This window comes from Urocampus carinirostris, chromosome 3, assembly GCF_059441175.1.
Source record: "Urocampus carinirostris isolate Australia breed hairy pipefish chromosome 3, RoL_Ucar_1.0, whole genome shotgun sequence".
Taxonomy (NCBI): Eukaryota; Metazoa; Chordata; class Actinopteri; order Syngnathiformes; family Syngnathidae; genus Urocampus; species Urocampus carinirostris.
In genome coordinates this window covers 65,586,260-65,613,731 of record NC_142351.1, presented here as the reverse complement: position 1 = coordinate 65,613,731, position 27,472 = coordinate 65,586,260, and the positions used below count along the sequence as shown (strand labels likewise).

General features: G+C 43.0%; 1 protein-coding gene across 1 annotated transcript in view; it reads right to left on the bottom strand.

Moving 5' to 3' along the window:
- The window catches only part of wnk3 (WNK lysine deficient protein kinase 3), a 128,238-nt gene extending 122,764 nt beyond the window's left edge, over positions 1–5,474 (bottom strand). The window contains exon 1 of the mRNA XM_088329848.1: positions 4,970–5,474. The gene's annotated coding sequence lies outside the window, so the exon portion shown is untranslated. The remainder of the gene's footprint in view (positions 1–4,969) is intronic.
- Positions 5,475–27,472: the final 21,998 nt, after the last annotated feature.

Here is a 27,472-nt window from a genome sequence, read left to right as displayed (position 1 = left end):
ACAGGGAAAAAAATGACCGCTTTCTGGTGTACCATTTCATCTGGAGGATTGAAAGCATGACCAATTTAGGTGCAGAGGTGCCTAACTTGTTTGGGTGTTTGGGCAATTGGGTTGGCCATGGTTCAAAAAATGTTGTGTGTGTTTTTTGCTACTTTGTTTTCCCTTTTATTTTCTTTGTTATTGTATGTGTTTGTCTTGCAGTCGGTCACCCCTCTTGAGGGATATGACCAAGGTAGATAGATAGATAGATAGATAGATCTGAAAATCCCATTTTCTTTAAGCGATCTTGCACAGTTCTGTCACATACAGGGACTCAAACTTCCTCTCATCTCCTCTTTGTCTTGTAGTGCATTTTCTGTTTTCAAGACATATGACCTTTAGTTAATTGTCTTGACACCTACATGACTTCCTTGGTCTACCAGTACGCTTGACTTTAACAACCTTAATGCTGTTTGTACTTGGTCCAAATATTCGATACAGCTGACTATGACCTGCTCACATCTTTGGCAACCATACAAGGAGCGTTATCTTCTTCAAAAAGTTTGACGATCTTGTGTTTGGTCTCAAGAGACATCTCTCTTGTTGGAGCCATGATTGTTGCCAATCCACTTAGTCCAGGAGCCGTCCAAGGTGTGATAACTGCAATGTTTTTAACTGCTAAATAACGAGCAGACTTAATCCAAGCCAGGTGCCCAGTTAAGGAAACGAAATTGACTGGGTGTGTACTTATTTTCTTCTCAAATGCACGGATTCCATGTTTTTTTCTTCAGAATGGAGTGATTCCGTATCCAATTCCCTGCAATTGCTCTATAAAAGTAACATTTACTGAACATTGCAATGTTTTTCTCACTTTCTTTTGTGTTTCTGAATGCAAATATGTTGCACTTAGGAATGACCATACCATTGTTTCATGTTTGTGATCTGAGTTTTTTCTACAGCATAAAATGTCTGAGTGAGGGCTTGGCCACGACTAATGGGAAACAGTAAAAACAAACGTGTGTTTAGGGAACATCCCTCCAAGTCAATTGCAACAAAGGCAGATATGTTTATAGCTGATGTAAAACTGAGGGAACTCATGTGGTCCCTGCAAGGAGCACTCATGATGCCAATCATGAATATATTTTGCAATGATCGCAACAAGGCTTTAGGGCTAAGACCTTAGCTTAGCCTTTTGGCTGAGAGTAAGTGTCCTGGCTCCTAGGCTTTGTAGCATATAATGAACTGACCGATGACGGATAATGGATAATGAATAACGAAGATAGATCAATAACCCTTAAAAACCCCCCGCAAGAAGCAGGTCACCCACCAGGACTACATGAGGAATCCAAAAAAACAAATAGAAGAAAAAAAAGCTTAACAAGGGAAGAAGATTGGGATTTCCAATTATTTCTGTGTAGAAATATGCTGAAATAAAGTGCTGCACATTAATACGGAATACAGCAGAGGTGGCTAGTAACATTTACTTGAGTAGGTTTAGGGACATTTTGTTCTTCTAGGAGTATTTTTAAATCCATCCATCCATCCATCCATTATCTGCACCGCTTATCCTCAGTAAGGTCGCGGGGGTGCTGGAGCCCGTCCCAGCGATCTTCAGGCAGTGGGCAGGGGACACCCTAAAAAGGTTGCCAGCCAGTCGCAGGGCACATAGGACAGACAATTCGCTCGCTCTTATTACTTTTACTTGAGTAGATCTGTGAAGAACAAACTGTATTGTCACTGCGGTACATTAGGCTCCATTGGACCCATTACCTCCACGTAAGTATGCGATCCCTTACTGTTGTTTGTGCTTATGCACCAAATAGCAGTTCAGAGTACCCACCCTTCTTGGAATGTGTGCTTGAGAGCGCACCCCCTGGGGACTCCCTCGTACTGCTGGGGGACTTCAACGCTCACATGGGCAACGACAGTGAGGCCTGGAGGGGCGTGATTGGGAAAAACGCCCCCCCCCGACCTAAACCCGAGTGATGTATCGTTTTTGGACTTTTGTGCCTTATGGTTTGTCCATAACAAACAGCATGTTTAGACATAAGGGTGTCCATAGGTGCACTTGACACCAGGACAACCTAGGCCACAGTTCAATGATCGAATAGGTAGGGGTTTCATCCGACCTGCGGCCGCATGTTTTGGGCAATCTCGCGCGAAGAAAAGGGAGGAACTTTCAACTAATCACCACCTGGCCTTGAGTTAGCTCCAATGGTGGAGGAAGATGCCGATCCGACCCAGCAGACCCAAGCGTGTTGTGAGAGTCTGTTGGGAACGGCTAGCAGAATGTCCTGTCAGAAAGAGTTTCAATTCACATCTCCGGCAGCACTTTGCCCACGTCTCGAGGGGGGCGGTGACATTATGAGTGGACCATGTTCCGAGCCTCCGTTGTCGAGGCGGCTGATCGGAGCAGCGTCTGTGCCTGCCGTGGCTGCAACTGGGCTCTTGATTTACTGGTCAGTCTACGTTCCTACCCTCACCCATGGTCATTAACTGTGGGTCATGACCGGAAGAACACAATCCCAGATAGAAGTGGCTGAAATAAGTTTCCTATGCAGGGTGGCTGGGCTCTCTCTTAGAGATGAGAAGAGAATCTCAGTCATCCTGGAGGGACTCGGTGGAGAGCTACTGCCCCTTTGCATTGAAAAGAGTCAGTTGAGGTGGCTCAAGCATCTGCTAAGGATGCATCCTGGATGCCTCCCTCTGGAGGTGTTCCGGGGTGTCCCACCGGCAGGAGGACCAAGGGACAACCCATGACACGCTGGAGAGACTACTCCAGCTGGACTGGGTACGCCTTGAAATCGGATGAGCTGGCTAAGTGGCTGGGCAGATGAAGGCCCGTGCTTCCCCGCTGAGGATGCTACCCCCGCGACCCAATCCTGGATAACCGAATGAAAATGGATACATGGATGGATGGACTTGGATAATTTGATGCTCTAATTGAATGCTTGTTTTAAAAACATCGATAAATAAGACGGTGCTACAGTTACTCAGTACTTGAGTAGTTTTTTCACCAAGTATTTTTATACTTTTACTCCAGAAATTATTCAAAGACAATTTTTTTGCGTCTTCTTAAGTCATTATTGTTCTGAAGTAACAGTACTTTTACCGAGGTAATTTTTGGCTACTCTACCCACCTCTTGATCACAGTGTGCTATGCTAGGCATACAGTAGCAGACAGGAGAAATATACAGAGAATCATCAACACAGCCGAAAAATTAACGGGCTGCTCGCTACCCAGTCTAGAGGATATTACCGCAAACAACTATTGGTATACCAGTGTGTGTGGTAATGCTAGACACCTGGGAAATACAACAAACTAAATTCCAATTTATAGGTTTTACACGGCGAATGAGTAAAAACTGTGCATTTTTAGCTAGCTATCTAGCTTTCTTTTAAGCCAGGTAGTTATTTATCTACCTTTTTAGTAACAAAAGTAGCTTGAGGCTTGAAAAAGGTTGCCTACTAGTATATTTATTTTTTGTGATTTTGTAATAATTTAGATGTGATATTTGAATTTCCTCTAATACTACAACAATAATTATATTTCAGTTGATTTGCAATGAATTCAAAGTGGATGACATTTGTACAACTTATGACCTCTAAGTGGTAAAAACGGCATTCATTAAAAAATATATTTATTGAAACAAATAATAAGCAAAAATACGTGAACTATGATATAAACTTGCATTTGTTAGAGCCTCAGTGACTTGACTGTTGTTTGATACGAAAAAAAAAAACAGTGCCTAGCCTGCAACAGAACAGCAAAAAACAGGTAAAGATTCCACTATGTAGAAAGAAGAAATACAAATTTCTCGACCTAGGATCTTTGATAAAAAATTAACATTACTATAATAGTTCATGTCTCAGAGTTCGTACACCTTTTCAAGGCCAAATTCAAGCACTTTGCAAGCACTTTCTTGGCAAAGTTTCCAATTTTTTCAGTATCTTTAAAAGGAAGAAATCCAGCGCCAATCAAAGGAACGGTTTTTTTTTTTGTTAATTTTGATGACTAAATTCAGTCGCTACATTGCTGGTAGAACATACTTTATGCTATTGTGAGGTTTTCCTATTTATGATCTTTTTGTGTCAATAAGCTGCGATAAACCTACATGAATTCTGCCATACGGCTCCAAGAAACATGGCAAAGGTAACAATTTCAAACACTTTCAAGCATAAAATGTTCTTGACCTTGAGAACACAACATCAAAATTCAAGCATTCTCAAGGATTTCTACTATGCAAGCGCAGGTTCAATATGTCAGACTTGTTTACAAACACGGAAAGGGCTCTATTGGTGTTGGGTAATAATTGAGTTCAATGACAAGACAAAGAAAGAAGGCACTGTATGTAAAACAACAGAACCAAATGAGCCAAATTTTGTTTAGTATCATAAGAATTATTCTTATAGATCAGTGAATATTTTAATTTATATTCTATTATTTTTTCGTGGATAACCTGACAAACATTGAATAACTAATTATCAAATAAATTCTCAGTGAGCCGAGCCATAAGAGTCAGTTTCCTAAATAGAACTGGTCCTCTTAGGAGGCTGACACATATCAATGCCATAATGACAAGCCATCAGAGCAGGTGTGGCATTTCCACACCCTTTTAAAAAAAATGTCTTAACTTATAGTGTGGTCTCTTGAGTAGGACTGCCAAGAAACATGGCAAATGCAACAATTCTAAGCACTTTCAAGCACTTCACGCAAAATTCAAGCATTTTCCTGACCCCGAAAACACAAAAATTAAATTCAAGATTTTCAAGGGTTTCAAGCGCCCGTACACACCCCGATGTATTTTTGCCTAGTATTCAAAACAATGATTTGCTCTGTTTTTCTTTACTGAATGAAAGCATTTTTGTTTCACTTGGAGGCACTCAATATTACACACTGTCCCTTCAATTGTATGACAGAAAATAAAGATTTGTTTATGTTATTATCTCCATTGCAAACAATTCGATTCCATGAATAAACTTGACTCACCCAAATGTCTTTTATGGTCCCGCAATTATTTCTGTCCAATAAAATAAAAGAATTTCAACAAAAAATAGAAAATAAATTCACCTAAAAACCCGTTTTTTGTAAACAGATTGATATTTGCACTACAAAAAAAAGAGTGGTGAAACACGTTCCAGGGGGAAAAAACTGTCATAAAAATAAAAACTCAGTGTGTTGTCCATTTTTGTCGCTTGAAGAAAAAAATCCCCTTCGGTGCCAAGCAGCCAAACCCGGCTCTGGTTCTCCTCCGCGGCTGTCCCGCTCGTTGGCCGCCGGTTCTGGGCTTCTTTTAGGTCGCTCACACGACACCTTTCGCCGCCCGACGACAATCCCCGTCCTTTTCTCGAGCGGCCATTAACTACTTAACTAGCGGGCCAGTAGATAATGTCCGCCCCTTGACGACATTTCCAATAGAAAACAAGCTCCAAATACACCGGTTCTATTCACCTTCTTCATCATCACTACCGTCATCTTCATCAGACCAGCGCCAGACGTGCTCAACCAATCATAGGCTGCGCTGCGCTCACGTGACGTGCGTTACTGTCATTTAGGCTTTTGAGCCACTACTCGTCTCATTATCTTTTTATTACTTTGAAACATGGGCGTAACCAGCCCGTTTTGAGGGGTGTACGAGCACCCCCAGATTCAACCCAAGGAACCCCCCAATTTATAGCAATTTTAAAACTCTATCCCTTAAAACCAAGCAGTCAAACTTATTTTCGCTGGAGGCCCCCTAGGCGAGAAAAATACATCTCACAGGGGCCAGACTGGTATGTTAAAGAGAAAAAGAGAAAATCATGATTGATATATATATTATATATATATATATTACTTACTTACTTACTTATTGCTCCAGCGAAGGTCGGGGGGTCCCGTCCCTGTGCGTTGAGCCGACCAGATGAACCAGGTTTTTCCAATGCTGGCGGTCTTGTGCCAGCTGTTCTGCATCCTCTACGGCAACTCCGTGTTGTTGGAGGTCGCCCGCAACGACGTCGAGCCATCGAGTGCGGGGTTTCCCTCGTGGTCGTCTCCAGCCTGCGGCCTTTGGGTCAAACTGGAGAATGGCTCGTGTCGGATGGTCTGGTGGTAGACGAAGGACATGGCCAAACCAGCGGGTGCGGCGTTGTGCGACCAAGGAAGATGCTTGGGGCTGGCACGTGCGGGCTCTGAGCTCTTTATTGGAGACTCGCTGGGGCCACCTGATGTTCTCGATGGTTCTGAGAGCCCTGCTATCAAAACCATCGATTCTTGTGGCCAGGGTGTCGTTCAGGGGCCATGTTTCTGAGCCATAAAGCAGGATAGGGAGTACGGCGAGGTTGTAAATGCGGAGCTTCGTCTTGCGTGCGATGGTCTGGTGCCGCCAGAGTGGTTTCCAGAGAGACTGCAGAGCAGATGCTGCCAGGGCTCTTCTGCGGAGAATCTCTGGTTTTAGGTCCCCATTGTCTGTCACCATGGACCCCAGATATACAAAGCTCTTGACAGGCTCTACGATGTCGCTACCAATTTGGATGGGAGGTGGATCTGGTCCATCACCGACATACATGAACTTGGTTTTCGTCCAACTCACTTGCAGGCCAAGCCGCGCTGCCTCTTCGCTGTAAATGCCCAGAGCGTCTCTCAGCTGGCTGTAGGAAGTGCTGAGAATGATGGTGTCGTCAGCATACTCCAGGTCAGTCAGGTGGTAGTTGCCGAAAGACACTCCGGGGATGCGCTCACTAACCCTGAACATCAGATGGTCGATGATGCAATTAAAAAGGTCGGGAGCAGCCACACAGCCTTGGCGAACGCCGCTGGAGATAGCAAACCAGTCGGAGTCAATGCCGTTGATACGGACACAGCTCTCTGTGTTGCTGTAGAGCAGCTTGAACAGGGCTATGATCTTGGGTGGTGCTCTGAGAGCTTGGAGGATGTTCCACAGTGAAGAGTGGCAGACGGTGTCAAAGGCGGCCTTCAGATCAATGAATCCGATATATAGATGGCGATCTTTACGGAATTCACGGGTCTTTTCTATCAGCAAACGGACGGCAGAGATGTGGTCCGTTGTGGAGCGGTTGGGCATAAAGCCAGCCTGCTGGGGACGGCGGCAGCTTCTGATTGCTGGAAGGGCACGGCTGAGCAAGATCCTGGTAAAGACCTTGCCCGGGATGGAGAGTAAGGTTATGCCTCTGTGGTTTCCACAGACAAGCCTGTCGCCCTTGCATTTCCAGAAGGGCAAGATGACTCCTCTGGTCAAGTCGGTGGGCAGCTGCTCCGATTCCCACACCTGGTTGAATAGGCGGGTTAGCCACTCCACCATGCCATCACCGCCGGCCTTGAGCATCTCGCCGGTAATGGCACAGATGCCGGGGGCTTTCTTGGTGTTCAGCTTCTTCAGAGCAGCTCTCACTTCCTCGGGTGTTACGGGGTCTGTGCAGCAGGTGTCGTTAGGAGGTGCTGTGCTCGCAGCCCGTAGGAGGGTGGGATCAGCCGGGATGGTGCTGTGCTGCAAGAGGAGGCTAAAGTGCTCCTTCCAGCGCTCGAGGCAGTTGGCTTCTGTCATGATGAGGTTGCCGTCTGAGTCCTTTACCAGGGCTGTCTTTATGTGTGGGCCGCTACGGGCTTGGCGTAGTAGACTGAATACGCGGCTCATGTTGTTGTTGTTGGCCGCGGACTCAAGCTGTTGGGCTTCTGCCTGCCAAAACCTCTCCCTATCTTCAGCAATGGCCACATTGCGCAGGCGATTCAGTCTCCGATACTCTGTGAGGTCGCCTCGGAGTCGGGCCTCACGCCGCTGGTCTATGATGTTTAGTGTCCTCTCTGATATCCAGGGCTTTCTCGGGGAGGATCGCGGGCGTCCGAGGACATTGTGAGCAGACTGGAGGACACTTTCCTTGAAGGCCGCCCAGTCTGTCAGCTTGTCAGGAGCCAGGGTATCAAGAGAGCGGCGGATGGAGCAACTGAAGTCTCTGGCGATGTTGGGGTCGCTGAGTCTGGAGGAGTCGGGGCGAGGCAGAGTCTTGTGCTGGTTGGCTCGGAGCTTTAGCTTGAGCTGGGCCACCAGCAGACGATGGTCTGTGTTGCCAAGCTGTGCTCCTCTGAACACCCGGCAGTTGGTTACAAACGACTTCCAGCGTCGTGATATCAGGATGTGGTCCAATCCCTTCCTGGTTCTGCCATCTGGGCTGTACCACGTCCAGTGATGGATGCATTTCCGGGGAAACCAGGTGTCAGCAACACAAAGGTTGTTTTGGTGGCAGAGGAGGAGGAGGCGGTTGCCATTGTCGTTTGTTGTGCTGTCAACGAAGGTGGTGCCGACAGGTGAGCCGGGGGACCGATCAATGCTGGATAGAGTGGCGTTGGCATCAGTGAGGATGATGGTGACGTCGTGTAGTGGGGCTTGGTTGACAGCCTGGTGGAGTTGGTCAAAGAACGCGTCCTTCGCATCCTCATCAGCGACATCGGTGGGGGCGTAGGCGACGATCACTGTCATCTTGCCGTGATGGTGGAGGAATCGAGCAGACAGTAGTCTGTCACTTATTGGTGTCCAGCTGATGAGGGACCTCCGGAGGGCTTTTGGAATGGCAAGAGCCACACCGTAAAGGCCGGTCCGACTCTCGGGGCCACTCCAGATGTAGCAATGGTTGCCAGCTGTTGTTTCACCATTGCCTTGCCATCGTACTTCACAGAGCCCTGCCATGGTGATGTTATAGCGACAGAGCTCTCGGGACAGCAGGGTGGCAGCTCCGGGGCGAAGGAGTGTCTGGACATTCCAGGTGGCGACACGGGTCTTATGACGAAGATCGATCCGTACTCGTTGGTCGGGGGCAGGCTGGGGTCCGTTACCGTGTTGGTCAGTCCGGCTTCTTTCTCTGGTCAGTTTCGTAACAAAGTGTGTTTCTCCTGGGTGAGTTGTTAGCCCTCCGCAGGATAGTCGGTTGGTGGGGCTGCCACCTCACAGCGTACCGACACGCTGGGGTCTTTGTTTGTCTGGAACCTACCCCGGAGACCGGCCCGCCATGGGTGACCCTACCAGGAGCAAGCTCCCGACGGTATCGCTCTCCAGGGTCACTGGAACACGCAAGCCCCCTCGCCGCATCAAGGCCAGACCCATCCGAGGGGGATATATATATATATATATATATATATATATATATATATATATATATATATATATATATATATATATATATATATATATATAAAATATATTTATCCTTCAATTCAAAGTTCATAAAGAGACTAATAGGTTCAGTCTATCTGGTGGTGCCCTGAGTCATAAAGGGTTATGCCTGGAACTAGAGGATGATGATGATACATGCTTTTATATAGCGCTTTTCAAGTTCCTGAAGACCTCCCAAAGCGCTTTACGCACTTACCCATTTACACACACACTCGCCGCACACCGATAGCGGAGTCAGCGATGCAAGGCACATGCCTGCCTATCGGGGGCATAGAGGAGTGTTCTCTTGATGGGACACCAACCCTGTAAAAGTGGGTGTCGCTGGTTACAGGATTAGGCGGACGGCATGGCTGAATTTGGGCCTGTGGTTGAGCATTCACCCGCTGATCCACGTGACGTGTTCAGGTGTGTGCACCAGTGTCCACTTTGTACACCATAGGACCGCTCATGGTGACAATCTTGTCCCTGTGATGGTCACGTGCCAGTACCTGCTGTTTGACTTCGAAGCTTCTTGGTGTTTTTTTTAAAATGCTGCTGTACTGTTTATTCTGCACTTCTCTCCTCAGGTTTGGTTTCAGAAGGTCAATGCGAGATCTGAGCTGTCTGTTTATAATCAGCAGTGCAGGTGTCTGATTGCTTATTGCATGGACAAAATTGTGGTACACCATTAGGAAATTGACAATTTTGTGTTGAAGATATGTCTTCTTTTGTCATTGCTTTGATGGACTTTTTGAATGTTTGTTAAAACCTTCAGGCTAAGCCGTTTGTTGCTGGATGGTGAGGTGCTGACTTGAAGTGTTTGACACCATTCTTTTTCATGAAATCTTGAAACTCCTGAGATTTATAGTGTGGGCAATTGTCGCTCACAATCTGCTTTGGCATACCTTTCAGTGTCAGATGGTTCTCAGAGCAGATAGTCTAGATGTCGTAGACTTCATTGTAACTACTTCTGGCCATTTTGAGTGAGCATTGACAGCTACGAGAAGCATTGAGTTCATGAATAGGCCAGTAAAATCAATGGGTACCCTCTGCCATCATGCAGAGGGTCATTTAAACGGATGTTGGGGAGCCTGTGGCGGTGTGTTTTGAATGCTCTGGAACCTGGGGTAGGTCTTGGTGATGTCCTTGATTTGCATGTCTACCCCTGGCCACCATACATAACTACGGGCCTGATTCTTCATATTCACTGTACATGTGGACCTCATGTAAACTGTCCAACACTGGTGCGAAGCTTGGAAGGCACGACCACACTCGTCAACACATCAAGGTTTCCTGGCAAACCGACAGCTGGTCACGCCTTGCAGAGAACTTTGGAAAACTTTGTGAATTTCCCTATGGGGATGAATAAAGCATCTATATATCTGTCTGTCTGTCTGTGGAACTTTTTGATACCCCATACGAGGCTAAGGGCCTACCTGTCGGTCTGCGCACAATTCTGTTCGGCACTGGTGAGGGACCTTGAAGCGAATACAATTGGGTGTCCAAGTCCATCTTCGATGGTGTGTGATAAGACTGCACCAATGCTGTACGGGGATGCGTCACATGCTAGCTTGATGGGTTTGGCTGGATCATAACCGGTAAGTAACTTGTCAGATGTTATAAGTGAAGTTTGTTTCTTTGAAGGCTTTACAGAATTTATATGTCTACAGCCTCTCCACTCCTGTCTGCAGTAGCACTTTTAGTAGATGTAGCACTGAAACCAGGTTTGGTAGGAATTTGTGGTAATAGTTAACAAAACACAAGTACGATCTCAATTGAGACACATTTTCAGGTTTGGGTGCTTTAAGCACTGCCTCAATTTTCTCTTGTGACTTATGTAAGCCGTGCTTGTCAATGACATTGTGGGAATATGAGACTTTACTTTTGAAAAACTCACATTTTGCTTTCTTTGCTCTAGGCCATACTCATTCAGCCTGGTGAGTACCTTGCTTAGATTCTGCAAGTGTTCTTCATCATCTTTCCCTGTTATGAGTAGGTCATCCAGGTAGCATTGTGTTCCAGGCATGCTCTGGAGCCCTTGATCCATGGCTGTTTGTCAGATGGCGGGGGCCGAAGCAACACCAAAGACAAGGCGATTGTATTGGTAAAGTCCTCTATGCGTGTTGAATGTTAAGAAATTTTTGCTTGACTTCTCCCCTTCCATCTGGAGATAGGCCTGTGACAAGTCGATCTTTGAAAACTTCTACCCGTCAGCCAAGGATGAGATTTCTTCTATTCAAGGAAGGGGATACTGCACCGTGCGCAGCACCGGGTTAATGCTTACTTTGAAGTCACCGCATATATTAACTTCTCCACTGTTCTTCATCACAGGAACAATGGACATATCCCAGTCACTCCATTCAACTTTTGAGAGAAAGCCGTACGTCTCTATGTTCTGCAGTTCAGCATCAATCTTCAGACGTCATGCATTTGGCAATGAGCGCGGTTTGTGAAACATTGGATTGGCATCCTTGGTAAGTTCAACTTTCGCCTTCAGATGTGAGTTTAACTATGCCTTCTCAAATACATGTGCATTAGACTCTAACAACTGTTATAACTATAAAATCAGGATTCAACTCGGAGGTAGCATTAACATGACTTGACTTGTCTCACTGCAACTGTCAAGTGATACATATCACAGCGCTGGCAGATAACCTCTAAAAGGTAACTATGGTAACTAAGGGAGTGGCTCGGCTGAAGAAGATAGATCCATATGTTACACACACAGTGCAACAGTATATAGTGGTCAAATATTACAGAGTGGGGCTTTAAAGGGCAGGATGTGATGAAAAATGCTACATTAAAAAAAAGGAAAACAAACCAAAAATGTGAACAATGCAGCATTGGAATTACTTCACTGTCTTGATGGTTCAGTCCATTTTATTCCTAGCACAGCTCTCGCCACCCTCCCTGCTTCCCTTTTGCTCAGCTAGTGTCCTTGTGCCCGGGCGGCAGAGATTTTGGAGGCTATTATGGTGACAGTATGTTATTATGGAAGCCCAAGAGTGCTATAGTTACATTTAAAAAGGAGCATTCAATCATTACAAACTGACTTTGTTTTTAAAACTCTTTTTCTTGAAGCCAGAGTGTGTAATGTTTGACCCCTATACAGCATTGTTCTGTAATGCTACTACGCTGTACTCTGTGACACTGGTTTTCGTTTGCAAGACGCCAGACAAACATGGCGGCGACCTGTACGTATGGATTTCACTATGTAAAAGAAATACAAATTTCAAGAAATATATATATATATATATATATATATATATATATATAATTTTTATTTTTTTAATTCTTTTTTTTTTTTTTTAAATATAACATTGGTATTCATGTTTTTGCCTAATATTCAAACCATGGACAGAACTGGCCTGTTTTTGTGTACAATCTCCTGGGTATTGCAATGATTCCACCTGTGAAGGCAGTTATTCTAAGTCGCCAAACAATTCCAATAAGCAGCTTTAGCTGCGAGAAGTCTTTCAGCGCGTTTCGCCGGCTCCAAACCTGGCTTGGAAGTACAACTGGTCAAAACAGACTCCAGCAATATGCTGTGACGGCAATTGAAAAACATGTGCTTGACCAATAGCCAAAAAGCTATTGACACATTTGCAACCCTCAAAGTCAGGCAACACAGCCTAATTCGTAAAACGTAATTAATTAGTGTTGAATAGAATGCATCATTGTCTAATAACTTCCATGCTTCTCCTTCTGTAAGTGTATGTTCGTGTGTACTCCATTGGAAATAAATGAGTAAAAACTGGACATGGTGTAGTAATAGTGATTCTGCTAACCACAAAGTCTAATGTGATATTCATAAATGAGAAGTGACATCCTAAACAGTGTTGAATGATCCCAAATCACTTAAAGTAAAATGAAAAAAAAAATCAGCCAGGATCTCTGGGTCCTCAGCACCCCTAAAGCTATGAACCTATAATCGTCCCTGATTCAAATCAATGTATTTTTTACTGGATGAATATTTTTTGCACCACTGGAGTCACTAAACATTACACGCTGTGTCTTTAAAAAAGGACAAGATAGTCTTAAATATGATGGAAAAACACTCATTAAATCAAAAATGTCAACAACGCAGCAGCAGAAATACTCCACTGCATTGAAATGGTTCATCCATCTGTCCATCCATTATTTTCTGCGGTCAGCCTCAGCAGGGAAGCCCAGAACTCCCTATCCCCAGCCACTTCAACCAGCTGATCCAGTGGTATTCAGCGACGTTCCCAGGCCAGCCTAGAGACGTAGTTTCTTCAGCGTGTCCTGGGTCGTGCCCAAGCCTCCTGCCAGTCGAACATACCCGGAAAACCTCCCTAGGGAGGTGTCCAGGAGGCATTCTTAGCAGGTGCCCAAGCCACGTCCACTGACACCTCTCAATGCGGAAGAGCAGTGGCTCTACACCGAGTCCCTCCCGAATGGCGGAGAATCTCACCTTATTTCCAAGGGAGAGCCCAGCCGCGCTGCGGAGGAAACTCATTTCAGCCACTTGTATCCAGGGATCGTGTTCTTTCGGTCATGACCCACAGTTCATGAACAAAGGTGAGGGTAGGAACATAAATCGACAAGTAAATTGAGAGCTTTGCCTTTTGGCTCAGCTCCCTCTTCAGCACGGCGGACTGGTAAAGGGTCAGCATGGTGGCAGACGCTGCACCGATCTCCTGTTCAATCCCACCCTCACTCGTGAACAAGACCCCAAAATATTTAAATACTCCCACTTGGGGCGGAATCTCATCCCCAACCTGGAAGGAACATGCCAACCTTTTTGGACTTGGAGGTGCTAATCTTCATCCCGGCCGCTACACACTCGGCTGAGTATCGCTCCAATGGGAGCTGAAGATCACGAACTGAGGAAGCCAAGAGCATCAAATAATCTGCAAAAAGCATAGATGCGATGCTGAGGCCCCTGAACCAGACCCTTTCCCCACCATAAAAGTTATGAAAAGAATCGTTGAAAAAGGGCAGCTCTGGCTTAGTCCAGCTCCCACTGGATAAGACTGTGCGTTACTCCCGAAGCACCCCGAACAGGGCTTCCCGAGGAACACGGTTGAATGCCTTCTCCAAGTCGACAAAACCTATTTAGACCAGATGGGCAAACTCCCACGTGCCCTCAAGGACCCTGCAGAGTGTGTAGAGCTGATCCACTGTTCCACGGCCCGGACGAAAACCACATCGCTCCTCTTATTTAAAAACCTTTCATGTTTATTGACGCTGTTTAAAATTGCCTGGAAAAAAAAAAAAGTATTTGGAATAAAGAAAATTGTCTTGCAAATAATCCTAATTATCCTTTATTTGTTTGCTAAAAAAAAGAAAACAATTTTGCTCGTGCTATTCATGTGATTTTCCTAGAACTAAAACAAGATAAAATGATAGTAAAACAGGATAAAAATCTAATAGCACACCATTTTACAATAAAACCACTAACCAAAATGATTACCCTGTATTACTAAACTTCCTAAGCCACGGTGACCACAAACGATGAGAACAATTTTATAAAGTCAGTTTAAGTCTAAAAAATTTGATTAAAAAAAAATAATTTGTAAACATCAAAAGGCAGCATGCCTCAAGAATTTTTGATAAAAAAAAGTGTGCCTTGGCTCAAAAAAGGTTAAAAGACTTGTCTCTAGATAGCACTGCATTGTCGAATGTCAACGAAAACCAGTGGCACAAAGCACAGCGTAGCAGCAAGATCTCAGACAAACATGGCGGCTACCCCAAAGTAGGGATTCAATTATGTAAAGGAAATATAACTTTATCCACCTATGATTGTTTTTATAAATAAAAAAATAACATCGGTATGATACTGTAGTTCAGGTACTTTTTCCTAATATTCAAATCAATGTTGTTGTTGTTTTGTTTTTTGACTAAATTGTTTTTTTTTTTTTGTACCACGAGGAAGAAATAAATATTAAACACTGTCTCTTTGAGTGAAATGAAGACACACCCCCAAAGCTCTGAACCAAAAAGTGCCCCTGCTTTGGAATTATCCAATAAATCACTAAACCAGGGGTGGCGAACACGTGGCTCTAGAGCGGCATGCGGCTCTTGGCCAATAAGAATGCGGCTTCATATTTGGGAATGAGCGAAATAAGTCTTCATATTTTCTATATACTGTGGCTTTTTGTCTTGTTTCATGTTTATTTTGTGTGTAGTGAGGGTAGACACTTTACTTGGAATCAACACAAGAACAATACTTGTTGTATTGTAAGAAGATGAGTGTGTTATGGGAAATAATATGTTATATGCTATATAAATAAATTTGACTTGACTTGACTTGACGTGTGTGTTTGTGTGTGTCTGTCTGTCATGGCAGGTCAGTGCGTGGTGTGGCTCTTTGACTCTCACAGTTAAAAATTTTGGCTCTTTGTGTCAAACTTCTTTGCCACCCCTTCACTAAACTATTAGTTAAAGTAAAGTCTGCAAACACCAGAGCGGTGGTAGGGAAGGCCCAGCAGTGACTCAATTTCCTGAGAGTGCTCAGGAAAAATCATCTAAAACAGTAGCTGCTAGTGTTCTTCTACAGAGCCACAGTAGAGAGCATTCTGACATACTGCATTACGGTGTGGCATGCCGGGTGCACGGCAACCGACAGGAAAACACTTCAGAGGGTCATCAACACAGCCCAGAGAATCATTGGTTGCACGCTGCCCAGTCTGGAGGACATTGCCTGCTCTCGCTACCTCAGCAGAGCAGAAAACATCATGAAGGACTCTTCTCACCCCAGCCACCACCTCTCTGACCTGCTGCCTTCGGGCAGACGCTACAGGTCACACAAAACAAAAACAAACAGACTCAGAGACAATTTCTTCCCCAGAGCCATCACCACCCTTAACACACACTGCACAAAAAACAGAAACTCTTGCTAACACACTACCTCATACAGGTGTAAAATTGTATTCATGCCTATGCTTACTTTGCACAATGTTGCCATTTTGCATATTGCATTAATACAATCCCAAAACTGTATGCAAACACCCAATGTAAATATCTTCTGCCTCTACATGCCCACACTTTCTTGTGTAAATATTGTGTAAATTATTTTTTATCTTTTTTGTTTTATTCTCTCAGTGAGATGTCATACTGGAGTGCCACGTCCAATTTTGTTGTCACAATATGTTCAACCCATTTTGTAACAATGATAATAAAGGTATGTTCTATTCTATTCTAAAGTTTTTTTGCAAGAAAAAGTTTGTTTTTGTGTCATTCTTGAAAAAAAAATCATTATTTACATTATAACCATGTTTATCAAACAAGTACCACGTGCGGTTAGCCAGTTGGAAGCCACACTGTGTTCATGATTCATGGATCCCTTATCCGCCTGGGTTGTCAGCACACCAAAGAGGACGCAACTCTGGACAGATTTCTCCACTCTTGACTTTTCCTGCCCTGTTTTTAGGTCAGGGCAAAGTTGGCACAAGTCAATTTCTTCAAATTGTCGGCCCAGTCCTTTTTGGTCTTCCTCTCCTCCTGCCCCGTTAGACTGTGCCCGGGAGAATGATCTTGGCCAATTTTGATGATCTTATGACGTGATCACATCACTAAAGTTTTTGTCTGCACACAGTCGACAACAGTACTTGGTAAGGTCCAATGTGTCCTCTAATGGTGTTGCACACTGTTGCGTTTGTCACATGGGCTAAGTATGCCCATAAGTTTCTGTAACATCGCATCTCCATGGGCTGGATTTTCTATTCAAGTTTTACTGTGAGAGTTCATGTCTCAAAAGCGTAGAGTAAGATGAAAGTAACCAGCACTTGCATGTTTCTTATCTTTGATTCCACTGCTATATATTTCCCCCCCCCACATGGTTTTAAGTCTGGCAAGTTTGGCTGTGGTCTGAGCTATCATGGCTGTGATTTCTGGTTCTGACCCTTCTTCTGATGTGACAGCTTCAAGATATATTAATTTGGTGACAGGTTCTAGCTATCTGTGGTTGATGGTGATGTTTGTTATGATACCTTGGGGGATGATGGTCATTACTTTGTTTTTTTTCCGTGCTGATTTCCATCCAATACTGGGTTGATGCTTTGTCCAGTCAATTGACCAGATTTCTGTGTTCCTGTTGTTCTCCTGCCAATATCATCAGCAAAACGAAGTTTAGTGACGACGTGACCCCCAATGCTGACTGTGCATTCATGCTGGTTCAGAGCTTCGGTCATGAAACTATCCAGGAAGATGCTAATAAAGATGGGGAGAGAATGCACCCTTGTCTCACACCGACTGCGGTTTGAAACCACGCTTCAATGGTACCATTGATCAGTCCCGCACTGTTGTTATCTAGTTGACTAGTTTCTGGGCCATGTTGTACTCCCACATAGTGGCCCATAAAGCGCCTTGCCATTCTCTGACAAATGCCTTCTTGAAATCCACAAAGACATGATAGAGGTTTTCTCTGATAAAGGAAATTCAACCTTGGGTCAAAATTCCGTTTTGCGATGTCAAAAAAAGATGAAACAATGTCAGAACATGTGCATCGAATACTACGCTTTAATACAATTATTCACAGAGACTGATAAGATCTAGTGGTAAAAGGGGTTAGTTTTGTTATCTTGCATGTGTGAGACAAAGCATTGTCCGGGTTGCCTTGACAACGAATCCCCAAGATGCCGGTCAGAGTTTTCCCGATATGATTATCTCCAAAAAAGGCGAAACAAGTTTGCACACCTGTCAACATGTACAGTTTTGCCGTACAAAGTACGTTTATTATGCATTTTAAAACGTGTATGACGTACGAGAAAATCTGTACGGAAAATGCAAATTTGTCAATTATGGTACCATCCGGTATACGCAGACTATCACGAAACGGCAAATCAATCAAGTCAAACGAGTTCGAGTTGTGTAGTGAAAGGAAGTCCGCCTCTTTTTAGAGAACCGGCTTTTTCGGCTCAACTCATTATAGAGAGCCAGATCACAAACGGCTCACTTGCTTTGATGCATTATATTACAAATCATTATGTTGTATAAAGAAGTTAGGAAAAAAAGGAAGTATATATGGAGAAAATGAAAAAATACAGGTTTGTGCTTATCCCTTTAATCAGTATATTACCAACAATAATTCAATGCAGAAAATGAATTCATAATTTGAATGACAAAATGTATTATTCTACTTAGGGCAGCATGGCGGCGCAGTGGTTAGCGCGTGTGCGGCACAGTTCTGAGGTCTTGGTAACCTCCTGTGTGGGTTCCAATCCAGCTACCAGCCTACCTGTGCGGAGTTTGTATGTTCTCCCCGTGCTTGCGTGGGTTTCCTCCGGGCACTCCGGTTTCCTCCCACATTCCAAAGACATGCATTTCAGGTGGATTGGCCGGTCCAAATTGTCCCTAGGTGTGAATGAGCGAGCGAGTTGTCTGTCCCTGTGTGCCCTGCAATTGGCTGGCAACCAGTTTAGGGTGTCCCCTGCCCACTGCCCGATGATTGCTGGGATGGGCTCCAGCACCCCCGCGACCCCACTGAGGATAAGCGGTGCAGCTAATGAGATGAGATTATTCTACTTAATTATATTTGCATGTATCTTTTCCTTCTACAGTGAAAGTCCAAGCTACTTAATTTTTGAACTTTTTTTTATAATAAACCTCATTCATGTCGAGCAACTCAGTATCTTACAACAAAATGTTAATTAACAATATATATGATATAACGAAACACATGTACAATATAACATGTTAAACTACATAAATAAACACGTTTGGAAAAAAAATATATGGTGTAAGATTATTTTGTAAGGGAAAATAGGACAGTTTGTAAGGGCATGGAGCCGGAGGTTGACAGGTATGAGTTTGAAAAAATATACTTGACTGTTTAATTTCATTGGGCAATGGATTATTTGTTAAAATAATTTATTGACTACCCACATTTGGGGGCAGCACGGCAGCGCAGTGGTTAGCGCTTGTGCGGCACAGTTCTGAGGTCGTGAGATCAAACCCCCTGTGTGGGGTTTGCATGTTCTCTCCGTGCTTGCGTGGGTTTCCTCCGGGCACTCCGGTTTCATCCCACATTAAAAAACACGCTTGTCAGGATAATTGGCCGGTCCAAATTGTCCCTGGGTGTGAATGGCGAATGAGTTGTCTGTCCCGTTGAGCCCTGCGATTGGCTGGCAACCAGTTTAGGGTGTCCCCTGCCCGAAGATAGCTGGGATTGGCTCCAGCTCCCCCGCGACCCAACTGAGGATAAGCGGTGAAGATAACGAATGGATGGATAGATACCCACATTTGGTTACACTGATGTTGTTGAGGTATTTTGTAAAGGATGCAAAGATTTTAAAAACAATATTCTATGGCGATTCTTCCCTTCCTATAACTTGCCTGTTCGACCTATTTTTCTGTCCTCCAAGCTTTTGAGCCACAACTCGAATCATTATTTTTATTCCAGTATTATCGAATGAATCACTAAAGTATCTGTAAAAGTCTTTATACGACAAAAAAAAGTTCATTATTATGTCACTACTGAAAGACATTTGAATTACACACATAGAAAGCCACGCTGCTCTCACATGATCTACATTTCCTTCTGCCAGACTTTTAAACCATTACTTATCTCATCATTATTGGTAGTATAATTTGCCAACCAATAAATCACTAAAATATCCGTAAATTTATTTTCGCAATTAGTTTATTAGGTGTTGTTCTTCAAAGAAATGTGAGAAATGTTTCTAAAATAAGTGCCACGCGAGGTTAGCTAATTAGAGGCTTTATTGTGCACACGTGACCTCCCATTCTGTCATCCAGGCTTTCGAGCCACTAGTCGTTTTATATCAATATTTTATAGATTTTTAAATTTCGGTATTATAAAAGAAATAACTGAAATATGTGTAAAAGCTTTTCTGAAAATGCTTGTTTCTTTAGGACTTGCAAATCGGACGAGTGCCACACACGTGCTCAGCCAACCAGAAGACGCGTTGAGTTCGAGTGACTGCCCTCCTGTTATTCAAGTTTTCGAGCAACTTATTTTCTCATTATTGTTTTATTAATTAGGAATTATTCAATGAATCACTAATAAATCTGTTCAAGTCCCCCCAAGGAAACAATTGTTAATTTTTGTGTCATTTTTGAAACGAAATTGGTTTACATTACAATTACGGTATGTTTTTCAGCTCAGCACAACGCGCAGTTATCCAATCAAAGGACGCGGTGAGTTCACGTGACCAACATTTCAGTCATCCGAGTTTACGAGCCGTTACTCGTCTATTAAAAAAGTGTCATTCCTAAATGTTATTTTATGGTTCACGGATTCCTAAAGAAACGTGCTGTTACAACTGGACCGAGCCATCTTTCGCTTTGTCTGGGGCTCAAAGTGGGAAAGGATAAAAAGAGATACAATGAAAAAGAAAAAGGAAAAAGGGGGGAAAGGAGTGCCTGACCTCCAGCTTTTCCTGGGAAGCAAATATGTCTCTCTCCACTTCCAAAACGCTGTGGGCCCACCCAACAACCCGAAAAGTCAAGCAATGACCCGGTTTTGGATGGGCTCATATTTGCGGAAGCTAAAGCTTGTACCAAACAATCGTTTGATTCCAGTTTCATTTAACTTGCCACCAACACATCTCTTTATTCGGGATTTTTTGAAGAAGTTTGATTTGGAAACACAAGAATGTCACACTTTACAAAACCACAGGGCCCTTATTGCTATTGTGCAAGAGCGAGCTACAGTAAGCCCTGTGCGGGGGCTTGCGTTTGGCGAATCCACAACGGTTTGGAGCAACGTCAATCATCCTGCCCTCCCAAACAGACTACGAGACTTGTCATGGATGGTGGCTCATGAAGTTCTCCCAGTCAGAGCTGTAATGCACCACCGAGGAATGTCAGCGACTTCGACGTGCCCTCGACCTGGCTGTGGCGCCCAGGAGTCGGTGAGGCACCTTTTTTGTGAGTGCAGCGCTGCCAAGGTCTTGTGGACAATGGCCGAACAACTAGGAAAGTTCCCGGACTTGCCAGCAGGAGAGGTCCCTGATGCACAGTACGTGCTTCACGGGGTGAGTCGGTCGAGGAGGCATCGGAACGACTTTGCCAGGGACTGGCTCACTCTCGCCGCCATCAAGGACGCCATCTGGACCTCCAGAAACCTGCTGGTATGGAGGTGCAGGCAGATCCCCCCCGTGGCTGTGCTCCAAATGGCTGCAGATACCATACAATCTGCGAGCGGCGGGCCTAGGACGCAGCCATAAAGAAGACTCGTCTGTACCCACCCGGAGGGGGGAGCCGGAGCTACGCTGTGAGAGTCCCGGCAGCAACGGCCTGGGTTGTGGAACCCAGAAGGGAGAGGACCCACGCAGAAGGGAAAGGACCCACACAGAGGACTGGAAGAATGCTGCTTGGGAGGGTGGGATGGCAGAGCTATGCCCTTGCACAATAGTATTGCCTTTTACACGCTGGTTAACTACTGTTAAAAGAAAATAACTCTGAAATTGTTTAATTGATGTTGGAAATGTCAGGAAAAAATGTTAAAACGTCATATCGTCACGTCATATTGTCAAATATAAAAAAATTGTGAATATGCTTGATGGCTGTTTTGCTGCTGTTGGTGTCAGTGGATTTGTTCAGACCGAGGACAATCGACTTTGGCCTGGACGGATCTATTGACAATAACAAAGATGTTATATAATGAAATTGTGAATATGTTTGATTTTCGAGAAGGTTTGTTCAAACCTCACTTTGTGTTTGCTGTTAAAAACGTAATATTGGAATATAATATTGTGAATGTGCTTAATTGCTGTTGAGATTGTCATGATTGTTTTCTGTTTTTAGTGTCAATAAATTTGTTCAAACCAAAAACCAAAAAATCGAACGACGTGGACGGATCTATTGACACTAACAAATATGTTATATAACGAAATTGTGAATATGCTTGATTGCTATTAAGATTTTCGAGAAGGGTTGTTCAAACCTCACATTGTGTTTCCTGTTAAATGTCATATTGAAATATAATATTGTGAATGTGCTTGATTGCTGTTGAGATTGTCAAGATTGTTTTCTGTTATTAGTGTCAATAAATTTGTTCAAACCAAAATGAATTGCAGTACCTCCGGGAACGGTGCATTCGCAATGATCGCAGCAAGGCTTTAGGGCTAGGACCTTAGCTTGGCCTTTTGGCTGAGAGTAAGTGTCCCGGCTCCTAGGCTTTGTAGCGTATTATGAACTGACCGATAACGGATAATGGATAATGAATAACGAAGATAGATCAATAACCCTGTGCTCATATGACTTGCCATTATGGATTTTGAGCCACGACTCGTGTCATTGTTTTAAGGTTAATAAATGTATAAACCAACAATTCACTACAAAAACTATAAAAGTCATTCTACAAAGTAAATGTTAATTTTTGTGTCATTCTTGATGGAAATAGAAATCAGAACAAATTGTGCTTTTATACATCCCCGAGGGTGAATTAAGATATGGAAGCTTAATCTCATTTTCATAAAAAAAATTTTCGTCAAGTAATTCATTCTTAGATAGTTGAAATTTAAAAGCCATTTAAATTAATGATACAGGGAACGCTTACGTTTATTTATCAAAGAACAGTGTACAAGGTCACTTGTGATTGTTCGTAACAAAAAAATGCTTGAAGCATCGTGAGCTGCATAACACCGATGACACATTTATCCCTTGTCGCCCTCTGGTGGCCGAAAGTTCGATACTGCAAGACTGGTAATAATATTGTGTCTCTGAATAAAAGTGAAATATTTGAAAAAACAACAAAAAACAAATTTATCTTCAGGTGCAACAATAACAGTGTTAGAAAGAATTATCTACATGAGCTATATAAGCCCACTATCAACATGAATAAACTGAAGCTGAGGCTTTTATTTGCCCATCCCAAGAGCCAAGAACAAATCAGAAGTTAGAAAGTGTTCTTGCTTCGGGCCCCAGTGCTGTGGAATGCTCTGTGTATTGTTTGTTGATGTCCTTTGAAACTTGGTCATCCTGGAAGGGGGATTTTTTTTGGTTTGAACAAATTTATTGACACTAAAAACAGAAAACAATCATGACAATCTCAACAGCAATTAAGCACATTCACAATATTATATTCCAATATTACGTTTTTAACAGCAAACACAAAGTGAGGTTTGAACAAACCTTCTCGAAAATCAAACATATTCACAATTTCATTATAATGCCTCATGTGTGGCCCTTTCACAAGATTTCTTTGTTCCCTCATGCTGAGGTTTCATGTTTTTACTTACCCTAATGTAGGTTTTAAATCAGGGGTTGATGTAATTTTAGTCTTTACAGCCCTTTGAGACTTCTTGTTATTATGGGCTATACAAACATGACTTGAGACATTTGTTGTTCCTTGCAAGGAATACATTGTTAAAACCTAAACACGATTAGCCACCTGCCAGTTTTTTTTTAAACAGCCACCTGCCTTACTTGTGATAGTGCACCTTTAAAGGGGGAGGGGCTTGGCAACCCCCACACCCCCATCCAACACAGGGACATAGGAAATAGGAAAACAAGCAGTGGAGAAGTGAGCTGTATCAACCGATTTTCCTTCTCGTCTCATAGTTACAGTTGTTGGCTTTGATGACTATTTTGAAATCGCTATCTTGCTGCTAGCACATACCTTTTACTATTTTCCGCTGTTGGTATCTATGCTTTACGATCTTTTTGTGTCAATGGGCTGCTATAAACTGACATGAATTCTGCGATCAGTTTCTACAATGCACGCGGCTTCAATACATCACACTTGTTGACATGCACAGAAAGGGCTCAATGGGTGTTGGGTAAAAATGGGAGCTCTTTGGGAGCCAAAAGTGCAGGCACTTCTTAATGCGCCGAGCTGGAAGAGACGCTTTTCGAAAAAGGCGGAATCCCCATGACTCGTCTGATAAACATGTCTTCTTGGATGCTACGGTAGGGTGCAGTAACACTTCACATGACTACTTGATAGTGAGGACTGGATAAGAAAGTCATGTTTATTTGTATAGCCCTTAATCACAAGGAGTCTCATGGGCTGCGCAGACCAGATTATTGCAAACCACAGACTATTATAACACCATTCCCTGATCTAAAACCTACATGAGGCCAAGGAAAAACTCAAAACCCCAGCATGAGGAAAATGAAGGAACCCTGAGAAGGGACCGCACATGAGGAAATCCCCCTTTCAGGATGACCAGGCTGCAATGGATGTTGAGACAGAAATAATACACAGATATTGTCAACAGGAATGATAGGTTATTCATAAGCTAGAGAATAAAAGTGTGTTTAAACAGTTCCACTGAGGTTTCTGATCAAATCTCAGGGGGCAGAGGATTCCACAACACCGGGGCCCGAATGGAAAACGATCTCGTACAGAGCCACCATTGGCGTCATTTTTATGCACTTTGAAAAATAAATCTTCATTTATTACATGGTTTAGCGAGTCAGACTACCACGAAACACTGCAATGGAAATCTTTTCAAGCATTTTCAAGCACTTCACCCAAAATTCAAGCATTTTCCTGACCTTGAAAACACAAAATTCAAACTCAAGCATTTAAGGATTTCAAGCACCTGTACAAACTTTTTTAAACCTGTAAACATTTTTTGAAACGCGACAGGAAGCAACTCGGCAGCGTTCAAGAGCTGCATGTGGCTCCTGAGCTTCATAATTAGAAATGAAAATGCTGTTGACTTTTCCTAATTGCATATCAGAAAAAAAGGTAACAATCAAATCAAGACACACGTTTATCAAGCAAATAAAGTGAAAACAAAAAGGATACAGACGCTCCCCTACTTACGACCGTTCGACGTACGGAAAAAGGGAGATACGAAGATTTTTTTGGGGATGTTGAAAAATATCCGGATATTGCTGTAAGTTAGATTTTGTATTGTGCACATTTTTCTGGATACAGGACATTACTGTAGTGCTTCTTTCCCCAGTATCAACCCGGAAGTAAAATCAATCCGCTTCCTCTCTGTAGTTTGTGTGTAAACATCTCTCCTTCACCTCCTCGGAATCCCACCGCTGCCACCAATGTAGCGTGTCTTTTTGTGTGGGTAATGGATTGCGCCTCGTTCATGAAAAAATACTCAAAACACTTACGGTCTCTATGGAGAGCGACAACCGTCAGTACCAGTTTTTTTTAAACACACTGAACTCTTTCCAAAACTAAACTTTCATGCTCCCCTACACTCTTGCACCATCTCTCACGACATTCGTCGCCCTACTGACATCATTCATGCACACCTCACATTCTACGCCTACACAACCTCCAGCACGCTAGACTTTTGACATATTTATTGTTTACCATCTCGTGCATCAATTCAGTATGGTTGGTGTAAATTGTAAGGAAGAGGCGAACCGTTCCTTTTGAAATCAAAGTGGAATAAGAAAGCTTGATGCGGTTGAGAAAATGTTTGGAACGCTTTTTTTCGGCCACTTTTTACTACGGAGACGGACCTCTTGAAGCGCATCGTCCAAAAGTAAGTTAAACACAACTTTATTTATCTTTAAAGAGCATATTATTTTATGAAATGTTTATTTTTTAGTACAGAACAATACATGTTACTTATACAAGGCTTACACATGCTTATATAAACCTTAAAGATACAAAATATAGCATTGAAGCAACTTACGAACGATCGTCTGGAACCTAACTCGTTCGTAAGTTGGGCAGCGTCTGTATTGTGAACTTTCTGTACGACAGACACTCCCCTACTTATGACCATTCAAGTAACGTAAAACGGTAGATACGGAAAAAAAAATTCAGGGTGTCGAAAAATATCCGGACATTGCTGTAAGTTAGATTTTGTATTGTGCCCCTTTTTCCAAGTACAGGACAGTACTGTGGTGCTACTTTCCGCCGCTATCGGCATGTGGAGCTTCCTAGTTTGTGTGTAAACATACGTGCTAAGAACTTTGCCATTTTTATTGTTTAATATCTCATGCATTCATTTAATATGGTTGGTGTAAATTATAATGAAGAGGCGAACCATTTCTTTTGAAATGAAAGTGGAATAAGAAAGCTTGATGTGCTTGAGAAAATGTTCGGAACGTTTTTTTCGGCCATTTTTTACCACGGAGGGGGACCTCTTGAAGAGGTGAGCCGTTTCATTTGAAATGAAAGAAGAATAAGAAAGCTAAATGCAGTTGAAAAAATGGTTGTATTGCTTTTTTGGCCACTTTTTACCATGGAGCAGGAGGTCGCCTAAATCTTCAGTCTCAAATTCCAAAAGTAAGTGAAACTTAACTTTATAGAGCATATTTTTTTGTTTGTGTTTATTTTTTAGTACAAAAAAAATACAGGTTACTTATACAAGCATTAAACATACTTATATAAACCTTAAACATACATTCCATACAAAATATAGCACTGAAACAACTTACCAACAAATTCAACTTACTAACGGTCTTCTGGAACCAATCTCGTTCGTAAGAAAGGCAGCATCTATACTGCAGGGAGAATTGCTTTTAATTATATTTATTTGGTTTGGAATCTTATTTCGGTGTTTACAGATTCAGACAGCTTTTGGTGCTCACAATTTCCCACCCGAATTAGTTCTCAAATGTAAGGATGATGCCCCCAGACGAATCCAGACTTATTTTTTTTGTAATCAAAATAAGAATGATGTGTGTCATGTTTGTGCCAGGAATTATTCCACTGTGTGTCTAAAATGAAATATTACCTATTATCAACAATTATAGTTATTATAATAGCTATAATAAACCAATTGGGGACCTTTATTTTGTAAAGCCTCAACAGGAACTCACCGGTCACAGGACTCACCTCCGGTGACAGTGATCTCATCACCCTTTAAAAGCAGTTGTGAGTGACAAGGCTTGGGGAGCAGGTGGCGCGTCCCGTACCTGTCGCATGGATGAAGACAACTGCCGTAAAGTCCAGATCCACAGCAAAAAGGGACCTGCCTTTATTCAGCCGCTTGTGAGGCCATGCGTCTCTAACACACCCCTCCCCCGAGAGGGACCTCATTTGTTTTCAGAAGTATCCAAGAAAAGATAACGCAACAACCTGTTTTTAGTGCAGGGGCAAATTATCTTTCTTTTCTGACACCCTGTAAAAATAATTCCTGATCATTTAAATGAGTTGACTATCTTAAATTGATCAGTACTTTCATTATTGCTACCGAATCTATCCCCCATATTTCAAGCATTTTAAAAAATTCACCTGACCTTGAAAACAAAACATTTAAATTCCAGCATTTTCCAGGATTTCAAGCACCTATAAGAACTTTGTTAAAGGTTTTCTGCCTGACTCCAATATTCCGATTTTAAATGCTACTTGCACTTTCTAAGTGTAATCAAATCTACACAGAAACACTTTGCAAACGTAAGTATAATTTTGAGATGTGATTTGTCAGGATTTAGGACTTGTAATAACTAGTTTAAACTAGTACAAACACAAATCAACATTCTAGTGCAGC